Source organism: Argentina silus (assembly GCF_951799395.1).
Source record: "Argentina silus genome assembly, chromosome: 21".
In the NCBI taxonomy this organism is placed as follows: Eukaryota; Metazoa; Chordata; class Actinopteri; order Argentiniformes; family Argentinidae; genus Argentina; species Argentina silus.
In genome coordinates, this window is record NC_139675.1 from 9,519,203 (window position 1) to 9,531,702 (window position 12,500).

At 45.8% G+C, this 12,500-nt stretch overlaps 1 protein-coding gene across 10 annotated transcripts in view; it reads right to left on the reverse strand.

Moving 5' to 3' along the window:
• Nucleotides 1-12,500, reverse strand: part of rbm47 (RNA binding motif protein 47) — a 31,430-nt gene that overhangs the window by 13,622 nt on the left and 5,308 nt on the right. Inside the window, exon 1 of one of the 10 annotated variants that reach the window (XM_083693342.1) lies at nucleotides 6,581-6,665. The exons of the other annotated variants lie outside the window; for them this stretch is intronic. The gene's annotated coding sequence lies outside the window, so the exon portion shown is untranslated. Of the gene's footprint in view, nucleotides 1-6,580; nucleotides 6,666-12,500 lie in introns of those variants that run through there. 10 annotated transcript variants of the gene reach the window in all.

Consider the following 12,500-nt stretch of genomic DNA (forward strand, 5'->3'; position numbering starts at 1 on the left):
ACACACACACACACACGCACGCGCACACACACACACACACACACACACACACACACACACACACAACTTTGTAGATGATAGAACAAAACCCTAACTTTTCAAACACCTTTCAAACTCTACCATTGTTTGTACTGTATGTGTGTGTGTGTGTGTGTGTAAGCCACACAACACACACCTAACCTAGTCCTCCTCATCACAAACAATGATTCACTTCATACACACCAGAAAGGAACAGAAAACACTGACCTGAGAATCAATGAAAGAGAGAGAGAGAGGAGAGAGAGGCGAAGCAAGGGGAGGGTAGAAGAGAAGAGAAGAGGAGGAAGAGGAGGAAGAAGAGAAGAGAAGACAACAGGAGAAGAGAAGAGAAGAGAAGAGAAGAGGAGGAAGAAGAGAAGAGAAGACAACAGGAGAAGAGAAGAGAAGAGAAGAGAAGAGGAGGAAGAAGAGAAGAGAAGAGGAGAGGTAAATGAAAGGGTAGATACCCCTGTTCCTCCACAGCGATCCACAGCTTGGCTGGCTTTACTGAGAGAGTGTTTAGTTCACCTCCATGGGAGGCAGGTACAGCTGGGCACTAAGGAGAGAGGCCGGCCTCCACACACACACACGCAAACACACACACAAACACCGGACCTACAACTATAGCAGGGGTGGGGTGGGGGGAGGTGGAGCTTAGACAGGTGCTTGTGTGTGTGTGTGTGTGTGTGTGTGTGTGTGTGTGTGTGTGTTCATGGGAGGATCCTGGTTCTACGTTTACAGACATTCACTGCATGAGCTATGGAGGAGGAGGAGGAGGAGGGTGGGGATCATAAACACACACACACACACACACACACACACACACACGCACACACACGCACACACACAGAGGCACCTGTTGCATAAACCCACTAATCTTTGACTCAATGTGGGTGCTGTTACTAATGAGAGAGGTGGAGTTGACATTTAAGTGTGGGAGGAGAGGGCTGGATGGGAGATGTAGTTTTGGGGTTTTAACCACAGTAAGTGATTCCTGTCAATAGCACTGTCAGTACCCTCAGAGAGAGGCAGAAAACACAGCACTCTACAAGACTGAGACGTGGTCAGTCATGTCAGCACAAGATAAACGGTGTGTGTGTGTGTGTGTGTGTGTGTGTGTACATAACAACGGTGAACGCGTTCCTAGCACGGCTTGAGTTAAGCAAACAACACACACCTTACTGAGCAGCTAAGAGAGCAGAGAGAGAGAGAGAGAAAGAGAGAGAGAGAAAGAGAGATAAGTGGCCCTCAGCGAAAGAGGGATGGGGGTAGGAAAGGAGAGAGGGATGGGAAGGAAGGATGGGGGGAATGAGAGAAAGAAAGTGCTAAGTCTGTAGAGTTAACAGGGCTGAGAGTTTCAGGGGCAATCGAAACCAGACAGCCCTCGCCTCAACGACTCAGGAGAGAGACTAGGGGAGGGAGCACCATATTAACATAAAGACCTGGAAATGGGCGGCAGAGAGAGAGGGGAGGGGGGGAAAGAGGTTAGAGAGAGAGAGAGAGAGAGGGGAGGGGGGGAAAGAGGTTAGAGAGAGAGAGAGAGAGAGAGAGAGAGAAAGGGAGCGAGAGGGGAAGAGGTTAGAGAGAGAGAGAGAGAGAGAGAGAGAGAGAAAGTGGTGTGATTTTTAATAGCTTTATTGTAACACAGTTTGAGCGGTGATAGCGGACTGTATTCCATTATCAATCTCTGGCAACATTGTTGGAAAAGCCAACAGTGATGCCAATAAAACATACTTGAGTAGGAGGAGAGAGGGAGAGAGGGAGGGAGAGAGTGTCTGAAAGAGAGAGAGAGAGAGAGAGAGAGAGAGAGAGAGAGAGAGAGAGAGAGAGAGGGGCAGAAAGATAAATCGTAAGAGTGCAAGGTGGAGAATGGCAGGAGTGGCTAACATTTGTGGGTTACATTTCTATACAATGCTGAATCTCATCCATGTGTTGTCTTTCTAAGTGTGTGGGTGTGAGTATTGGGGCTCGGGCAGTAACCCCCACCCCCACTCCACTCCACTCCACTCCACTCCACTCTCCTGTCCTGTTGAGGTCAAACCAGATCAAAGATTAACTGTCAGTCATCAGCGAGAGCCAATCAGAGCGCAGACGTAGCACCGAGGGTTCCGGTGAACGCACAACAGGGTCGTCAGACCATCAGGTCAACGGTTAACGGTTAAACCGCACACGAAGACAGGAACGAGTGAATGACTGATTCTACTGGCAGAAGACAAAAATCATCACCCCTCCTTCAATCATTACACACAGACACACACACACACACAATGGTCTCAATCATTACACCTACTCCCAATTAAAGCCTCACCTTAGCCCTGTATAAACCTCTGGAATCCACCAGACAGACAAAACAGAGCAATAAAGCAGGGATAAAGCCAGCAATAAACCGGCATCATTTCATGTGAATCCAGCCAAAGTCACTGTCGACAATTCTACAGTTCCAACCATAAAGGTGAATGAATAGTCAGTCATATGACTACAGTGTTGATGTTTACATGTTTTAGAAGCTTAGCCTTTTGGATTCAAGGTTTTGAGCTAGAGTAAGGCCTAAGCATCTATGAGTACTTTGAAGATAACATTCGCTCAAAATATAAAACACATGACAAAGTACAGAACAGCTATATAGAGATATGTACAGAATATGGTCACTGTCAATCAATTCAATACGTTAAAAAACATCAAAATGATGCTTTTGAAGGCCGATCTTACACCCGATCTGGCACAAAATGGCTGGGATGGCTTCATATGGACAGTGGATGGTGAGGTGGTTCAGAGTTGTTTCAATGGCAACTGGTAACTGCAGCTAACTTTAGCCACCGCTAACAAAAAAACAATGAAAATAGGTTCTACATTTGTGACCAAATCACCTCGAAGAAGATCTCTGACTACGTTGGAAGTTACTTTGACATGATTTGGCCACAAATGTTGATTTTTAGAATCAGAATCAGAATTCTTTTATTTGGCCAAGTATATTTGCACATACAGGAAATTGAATTGTTGAGGTTGGTGCATGGGACATAAAAAACTATAGAAAAAAAACACAATATATAAGCAAATATAAACAAAAATGTACAAAATAGCAATAACAAACTTACAAAATAGAACAATAAAACAATACATTTTGTAGGCTGTGCGAGGTTAAGTGGCAATGAGGCTAGAGGCTGTGAAATGGTTATGGGGCATGTACACATATATAAATTAGAATAATTTTAAATAATTATAAATTACACAAGAATCATTTGTATAATTTACTAAATGTTATCACATCTTGTTTTTTGTTCGCGGTGGATAAAGTTAGCTGAAGGTAATAGTGGCTACAACTCCATTGATGAACCACAAATTACAGTTTCTCTTGGCCCATTGACTACTTTCAAGGTAAGGAACCAAATGACTACAAGTAAAAAAAAATAAAAAAAAAAAAAAAATAAAAAAAAGTGAACTATCCCTTTAAATCACTTTGAGAGCTCATCATGAAAGGTTAAACATAAAAGCAACCCATCAAATGTGAAGCACTGTAGTGAATCTCTATAGACTGAATCCACACACACACACACACACACAACTACATTCAACCCTTGCCGACCACAACAGAATGGAACAATGAGCGTTGATGAGAGGAAAGAGAAGTGAGAGTTTCAGGGGGATTTGATCACATGACACACACACACACACACGCATGCACGAGCACGCACACACACACACACACACACGCACACACGGCTTATGAGTGACTGAAGGGTTATTTAAGTCACAAAGTACACGATGTAGCAGGGAAGACTATGTCCTCATGTCTTGTGTTACAGTACGTCTCCTCATGCTCTGCTGTCCTCTTTTCCCTCCCTCCCTCCCCCCCTTCCCCCCTCCCTTCAACCCACTATCCTCTCCTCCCCCCCTCCCTTATATGCCTCTCCTCTTCTCCCCCACCCCCTCTCCTCTCACCCTCCCTCATCCCCCTCTCCTCCCCCCCTCCCTTATATGCCTCTCCTCTTCTCCCCCACCCCCTCTCCTCTCACCCTCCCTCATCCCCCTCTCCTCCCCCCCTCCCTTATATGCCTCTCCTCTTCTCCCCCACCCCCTCTCCTCTCACCCTCCCTCATCCCCCTCTCCTCTCACCCTCCCTCCCTCCCCCCATTCCCTGTACCTGTCACCCTCATTCCTCCCGCTCACTCGAGCTCGAAGGAAAGGGGAGAGGAGGGGAGGAGAGAAGAGGGGAGGGAAAAAGAGAGAGAGCGAGAGACACACACACACACACACACACACACACAGAAGGGTAAGAGAGGAGAGGGATGGGGAAAGGGGAGAGAGAGAATAGGGGAGGAGTGAAGACAGGGTTAAGAACAAGGCGAGAAGAAAAGCATCAAATGTTCCTCCTCCTCCCTCCCTCCCTCCCTCCATCCCCTCCCCTCCTGGCACTAGAAATCTCTTCAAAGTGAAACTGGCCTAAAGAATTTCAGGTCAGACAGAGTGCATAAGTGACCCCCCCCCCCACCATCCTCACCCCCCCCAAAAAAAAACTCACTCCAAGGATTGTTTCTACTTCATTTACGCCCCCCCCCCCTCCCTCCCCCACCCCCTACATTTGCAACCCACCCCTTCCTCAATCCCCAGTTCTGTAACAAATATGCTTTTTTCAACACATTTGAAACTCATTTTTAAGCACTGGGACATTGGACATTCTTGTATTTCTTCATGCATACATTTTTTGGTAAAAAGCAACGTTATCCTGCTGAAGCTCTGCTGTGCTCACTTGTTTCTCACCATGATGTCACAAACAAAGCCACGAGCCAATCGCAACAGAGAAACACAGCGGTAACCACGGAAATCCAAACTTGCTGAATCATGACCTCCCTGTTTATGACCTTATTAACGCTGATAGTGCACTTCCACAAAATGGCCGCCGTATGTTCTGTACCAGGCTTCTCGCTATCTGACCATGCGAGAAAGAATGGAGGAAAACAAACATGATTTTGACCAGAACGTAAAACTTAATGAATCTAACCTTAGGCTACCCAACATCAAGAACAGAGCTCATAGTTTGCTCATCAGTTCTGACAATGTGAATGTCCACCTACTGATGACCAATTATGGGACTTAGAGTTAGCTTTAGCGCTTAGCTAGTGTTTGAGTTTGCTAGCATTAGTGTTAGCTTAGCCGAGGGCTTGGCTGCCTTAGGCAAACACATTCCTCAGGCTAATCAGCTAGCCTCCCCCAAGGCCAGAGCTGACATTGTCTGAAACAATCAACACTGGAGTTGACATTGTCACACTCATGATAAAGACTTAAGTGACTGTGTGTGTGTTTGTTTGGGAGGGACCCATATGCAGAGCTCTATAAGTAGACAGTAACTGTTCAAATATCTATATTATTAAATAATAAGTATTAAACGCATGCACGCATGTAGACACGCAAGCGCACACGCACACACACACACACATCAAACACAATGTAGGGCCCACCCACACAACAAACATAGCTCACAGAGAGTGTGTGTTCAACTACCGCCATGTTTGACCTCAATGATCACACACACACACACACACACACACACACACACACACACACACCAAGAATGTACATATCTAATAACGGCAATCACAAAAGTCTCTCGACGAAACAGAAACAGATTGGACAGACAAAGCAACGGCATCAGAGAACAAATACCGCTGCTTATCTCCAACTGTATGGAAACAGCCAGCCAACTTGGAGCACCCCAGGACCTTGAACAGACAGTCATTTACAACCCACTGTTTCACTACAGATGGACTGACTGTTTACTGTGAAACTACTGTACCCGGAAACTTGTTGAAAACCTCCCATATAGAATCACGCACACACACAAACCTCTCCCTTATGGGGAAAAGTTAGTTTGATTGATTATACCATCACTCACTGTACAAGGAAGCAAAGACAGTTTAAGTACACAAAGGCATGCACGCAAACACGCACGCACACACACACACGTCACTCTGCTGGTTCCACTGGTTTTAAAGGGATCTCCCAGTCTTGATAGGCAGGATTTACAGTCTGTATCCAGTTACACCAGAGAGGAGAACAGCAGGTTGTTGCAGCACTGCTGTTATAGAGGAGTTCAAAGTTCAAAAGCTTTATTGTCCCTTCTGGGAGCGGAACACACCCTAAAAAAAGGTCCTTATTCACAGGCTTCAGGCATATACTGTAGAAATACAACAACTAGAACATGAGTTATAATGAATAAGATGTATAACGAATAGATGTTCCTCCACTCTACTGGTCTCGCCAGTCGCCAAGGACAGTCAAGGTCGGAAGGTGCTGGGGTCCGTCCCCCAAAAACACGCAAAGTGACGAAGATAAACTGTCGACGATATGAATGACTATATGGCCGTCCTCAGAAAGTATCAAATGTGCAGAGGACAAGACATGAGACCATCACTGTCACACACACAGACACACACACAACAGATGCAAAGTGATGCAAACTGACTCCAAGAGACATGACAGAGAGAACTAAGAGAACAGTCTACACACACTTCTGAGAAAGAGAACACACTCTGTAGACACACTTGAGAGAAGTTGAAGATGGTACCTGTCTCCCTGTGAGTGAAGAGCCAGACCAACGCAGCTGGAGTGGAGGTGGACGCTGCTTCACCTTATACTGTACACACACACACACACACACAAACACACACACACACACACACTTTCTTACTCTCACACACACTCTCTACCCGTCTGCTGTTTCCCCTCTCAGTCAGAGACTGTAGCACTCACACACTGTACCTGCCTGCCTGCCTGCCCGTGTGTGTGAGAGTTTGTGGAAGTGCAAAAGGTGGCTGAATGTTTACCCAATGCTGAAGAGGCAGAGGTGGGGCCTGCTGAATACAGGTAACCCCCCCAACCCCATCCTCCTCCCTCCTTCCTTTATTCCTCTCTTTCTCCTGATAGGAAGAGAGATAGAGAGAGAGAGAGAGAGAGAGAGAGAGAGAGAGAGAGAGAGAGTGGGTAGGTGTGGGGGGGGGGGGCAATCACACAATGCCGAGTTTAAACCATGTGTGTGTGTGCGTGCGTGCGCGGGTCTGTGCATGTGTATGTGTTCCTAGTTGAATATAGGCCAGAGGGGCTAGTCAGAGTGAGATGACCTCACGCTCCTGAGTGACAGCTGCTTTCATCAGTATTACTGGGTAGGAATATGCTGGGAGTGGTTGTCACAGGCAACAGCCCTATGAAACAGCTCCATCTCGCCTTAACTGCTCTCCCTGAGTAGATGACATCATCAAAACGACGCACCAATCACACAATGACGAGTTTAAACCATGTGTGTTTGTGCGTGCGTGTGTTTCACTAAATTTAGTGATTTAAGTATAAATTCCACGATAATGAAGACATGGGTAGCATGTTTATCTTGAAAAAATGTTAATTGTGTGTGTGTGTGTGTGTGTGTGTGTGTGTGTGTGTTTGATATCCACAGAGAAATTGGGAGGTGATTTTGAAAAGAAAAGACAGTGAGAGAATCCTTACGGAGGGTAAGGGGGGGACTAGGCTTAAGACATTTTCTGGCAACATTGTCTAAAACATAGTGGAGAGGGTTATGCATTCAACCCTCTGAAATGCGCTGCAAATCTGACTGAACGAAAGATAAAAAGAATCCATGTGTGATCGGATCAGGGACATAAATGTGTGTGTGTGTGTGTGTGTGTGTGGGGGGGGGGGGGCTACAAGCCCTTGAAGGAGGTTGTGTATCTTGTGTGGATAGACTACGACTTCCCCTTTAAGGATGTACTGTATACAATAGCTGACTGATCAACTAAGCTTATAAAGGGTTAGGGTTAGTGAGGTCATGTTCTAATAGTGCAAAATCAATCAATTAATTAATCAATCAAACTGTGTCTATATAGCGCATTTCGTGATATAAACACACTTAAAATAAGGCACATGCAAACAAGTGAGGAGCAATACTAGTGGACTGATTATGTCTGTGTGACAACTAGCTACTTTAACAAGGAGGACTGATGAGAAATGGCACAGTAGGACCGCTGGTTAAATCAAGTTCATCACAATGGCCATCTCAAACACACACACACACACACACTTGTCTAAGTAAGCGATTCATCAATCTATCAGTCATCATAAGATGAAGAGGTCGAATGTGGGGATGAAGAGGTCTTTAGGAGGAACAGTTAAGGTGTAGCCTGAAGAGATGGGTCTTCAATCTACGGCGGAAGATAGGTAGTGAGTCCTGACAGCAGTGGGAAGCTCATTCCACCAGTGGGGTGCCAGGACAGTGAAAAGCCACTGCTGCAGCCACGTAGAGGCGGCGGTGCCAGGCGGCCAGCCGAGGTGGAAGAGCAGAGTGATCGTGCAGGGGTTTGGGGGCTGACTATTGCTTGCAAGTAGGGAGGGGCTGTTCCCTTTGCTGCCCGGTAGGCAAGCACCTGATGCGAATCTGATGAGAGCTGCTTCCGGGAGCCAGTGAAGGGTGCGAAGGAGGGGGGTGACATGGGAGAATTTGGGGAGATTGAACACCAGACGGGCGGTAGCATTCTGGATGAGCTGCAGAGGTCTGATGTCGGAGGCGGGGAGCCCAGCCAAGAGTGCATTGCAGTAGTCAAGGCGAGAGATCACAAGTGTCTGGACCAATAGTTGTGCTGCTTCTCTGGTGAGGAATGGACGTATCCTTCTGATGTTGTAGAGGAAGAATCTACAGGAGCGCGCTGTCGCTGTGATGTTCGCCGCACAGGATAAGTGGTTGTCAAGGATCACCCCAAGGTTCTTGGCTGGGAGGAGGTCACAGTAGAGTTGTCTACTGTGATGGAAAAGTCTTGTTTAGGTTGAGCTTGAGGTGGTGGGCTGACATCCAAGCGGAAATGTCTGCAAGACACGCAGAGACACGTGTTGCCACCTGTTACCGAGCCAAGAGATTTACCGAGCCAAGAGATTTGGTATAGAGGGAGAACAGTAAGGGCCCTAGGACAGGGCCCTGGGGGACCCCAGTGGTGAGGGCCCGTGGAGAGAACAGTGATCCTATCACTGGCCAGGTGGTTGCCCACTTGGATGTGACCAGTTTTAGAATATCATCAGGGGAGAGGGGGGGAAAGAGCTGATAAACCAGAGACTGAGTGTAGTGCAGTGGGTTTGGGAAGAGTGATAGCAGTGTTGGCGAGAGGTAGAGAGAAAGAGCTGCTCATGTCATCAACCTTCTTTTCAAAGTAGGTGACAAAGTCATCCGCAGACAGGGAGGAGGGGGAGCAGGTGGGTTGAGGAGAACAGTTTCCTTGGGTCAGAGGCAGAGCCACTCGGAACCAAACCCAACATTCAACAGATATTTGTGGAACAGCAAATGTTCCCTGGAGGAAAGAAGACATGGAATGACGTATCCTCAAACAACCTGAGAGACAGCATTCACATCCTTATCAGATAGGGTACCTTTCCAGAGAGAGAGAGAGAGGGTGTGTGTGTGTGTGTGTGTGTGTGTGTGTGTGTGTGTGTGTGTGTGTGTGTGTGTGTGTGTGTGTGTGTGTGTGTGTGTGCACGCTCGTGGGTGTGGGTGGGTGGGTGGGTGTGTGTTAAGTCCATTGTGCAAGTGAAACATTAACCAATGAGTCTGTTAATGAAAGACCTGCAATCACTGATTCTCTCACTCACTCACACACACACAAATATAGCTTATCCACTGCTTCACTGTTTAAAAACATTTTCATGCCGACTGACCACAGCCCAGGTTCAAAGGTCGGCGATTGAAACATCTCAACGAGGGCTAATAAAGCATCATTGAAGGCCGTGTGGAGCAATAAAACCATTCTGAAGTTACAGTATAGGACTCTGATGACTATATTACGACTGTCACATGCACGCACGCACACACACACACACACACACAGGCACGCAAGCATGCACACACACAAAATGGTGAGGGAGGGAAAGAGAGAGATACCTCTTTATCTTGATGATGCTTTGGCAATGTAAACACTGTTTGTTCATGCCAATAAAGCCAATTGAATTGAATTGAGGAGATAGAGAGCCACACACACACACACACACACACACACACACACACACACACACACACACACACACACACACACACACACACACACACACACACACACACAGAGAGAGAGAGAAACACAGGCAGATATATATATATATGTAGAAGGTTCATAACCTAAGCTAAACTACAGTATATCTCCTCAGAGTCTCCATTCTGATGGCTTTACACGTCATACAGGTTTCACATTATACAGCCTGGACCTGGTTCACTCTAGTTACCTGTGCTAGCAAGGTCTTAGCACTGCCAACATACACTGAAGGTTCCAATTGTTACATTGATTGATGATGCTAGCAGCACAAGGGTTTTGATTCTTACGTGGGCTGACTATGCGTTGACTGCGTGTTAGTTATTTTGGATTAAAGCATCTGCTAAATGAACATATCATGTTATAATGTTGAGGTAACGTTGGAGGCTATCTAGCTATCTAGCTCAGGGCAGGCTGGCGGAGGTAGAAATCGGAGGGCGGGCTCATTATAAAGCATGGAATGGAAACTTGTGTGTTCAATACCATTCCTCATTCCATTCCATGCATTACAATATGCCTGCTCTCTGATTTCTAGCTCGACCAGCCACCCCTGATCTAGCTAGCTATCCATGCTATGTAGGCTGAAAGTAATGATAGCCATCTAGCTAGCTATCCATGCTACCTAGGCTGAAAGTAACGATAGCCATCTAGCTAGCTATCCATGCTACCTAGGCTGAAAGTAGTGATAGCTATCTAGCTAGCTATCCACGTTATCTAGGCTGAATGTATCCATGCTGTCTAGGCTGAATGTAGCGATAGCCATCTGCCCAGTACTGGTAAACACAGAGTTACAGAGGAACTGGTCATTCAGGTCTGAGTTTATCTGTATTTAACATCTTTATAATGTTTGACACAAAACACATTACAAACCTCCTGAGAGAGGGGGGGGGGGGGGAGTCAAATATACCTGCCCTCTCTATCTGTCTGTGTGTGTGTGTGTGTGTGTGTGTGTGTTATTGATTAGCCTGACACTCACAGCGTGTTGTTGCCAACCAAACTAAAAATGACTGTTGGATGAAAACAAATGTGCTTGGGTCTAAACTGTAGACTCCACAGTAACTCCCTCGCAAGTCAACAGTCATGTAAGGACTTGTGCACACACACACACACACACACACACACACACACACACACACACACACACACACACACACACACACACACACACACACACACACACACACACACACACACAGATAGGGAGGGCAGGTATATTTGAAGGGGGGAGATGTTGTGGCATGGCAGTTTCTATTTGTTATCAGCAGTATTGCAGCTCTATAATAATAGAGAGTCCTGGTTGATATGATAAGGATCTGAGTCAGGAGAAACAATAAGCTGTCCCTGTAGAGGGCGAATCTATTCACTCGCTGTGTGTGTGTGTGTGTGTGTGTGTGTGTGTGTGTGTGTGTGTGTGTCTGTGTGTGTGTGTGTGTGTGTGTGTGTGTGTGTGTTAGTGTGTTAATGCTATGCTTAAGACATTCTTTCCAGATTGTTCTAATTGTTGACCAAAGTAATACTTTTTTATTTTTTTTTCATTGAAGATATTTGCTCTTACATACAACATGCATATGTGTTTGAGGTGACAGCTCAAGCTGGATCAACCATAGTCTACATCCAAAAGAATATTTCATAAACAAAATACATATCAGACAGATATGTTCAAACACAATCTAAAAATAATGATGTTATTGTTGTGTTATTATATCATATGCACAGAACTAGATGAGTAAATGTATGAATACTAACCCTATCCTTGATATTCATAACTTATAAACACTGTGGTATCATATATACAACAAATGTACAGTATACTTTCACTGGACTGAAGTTGTTTAAAGGTGTCTTCTAAATGATCATATTATGCAGTATAGTATGGAATGTGTGTTGCTGTACCAGTTGGGGGCTGTGTTCTTTCCCAGTTTCCCAGTAGAACACGTGAGTCAGCTGAACTGATGGGTTCCCCTCAGTCTCAACAAAGTGCTTGTTTGTCAAAAAAAATACTCTGAGCTGCAAGAGGATTAGTTTTGTCTTTCTCTACGTCAGCAATAAAGCTTGTGTGTGTGTGTGTGTGTGTGTGTGTGTGTGTGTGTGTGTGTGTGTGTGTGTGTGTGTGTGTGTGTGTGTGTGTGTGACTCCTAGGTCCTCAGATGCTGTGACCTTGACCCTGAACACATGTCTCTCTCACACATACGCACACGTACACACACACACACACACACACACACACACACACACATACACACACATACACACACACACTGTCTCTGCATCACACTCTGTTATTGTAAACAACCACTATCACTACAACTGATTTGTATGACCACACAAGTCCCCACAATCCAACTGAGAAAACACAAATTCCTTAATCATTTTCAGTGTCCTGCTTCTACACAACTGTTTGAGAACAGAAGGGTCTTTTGTCGCCATGAAAGT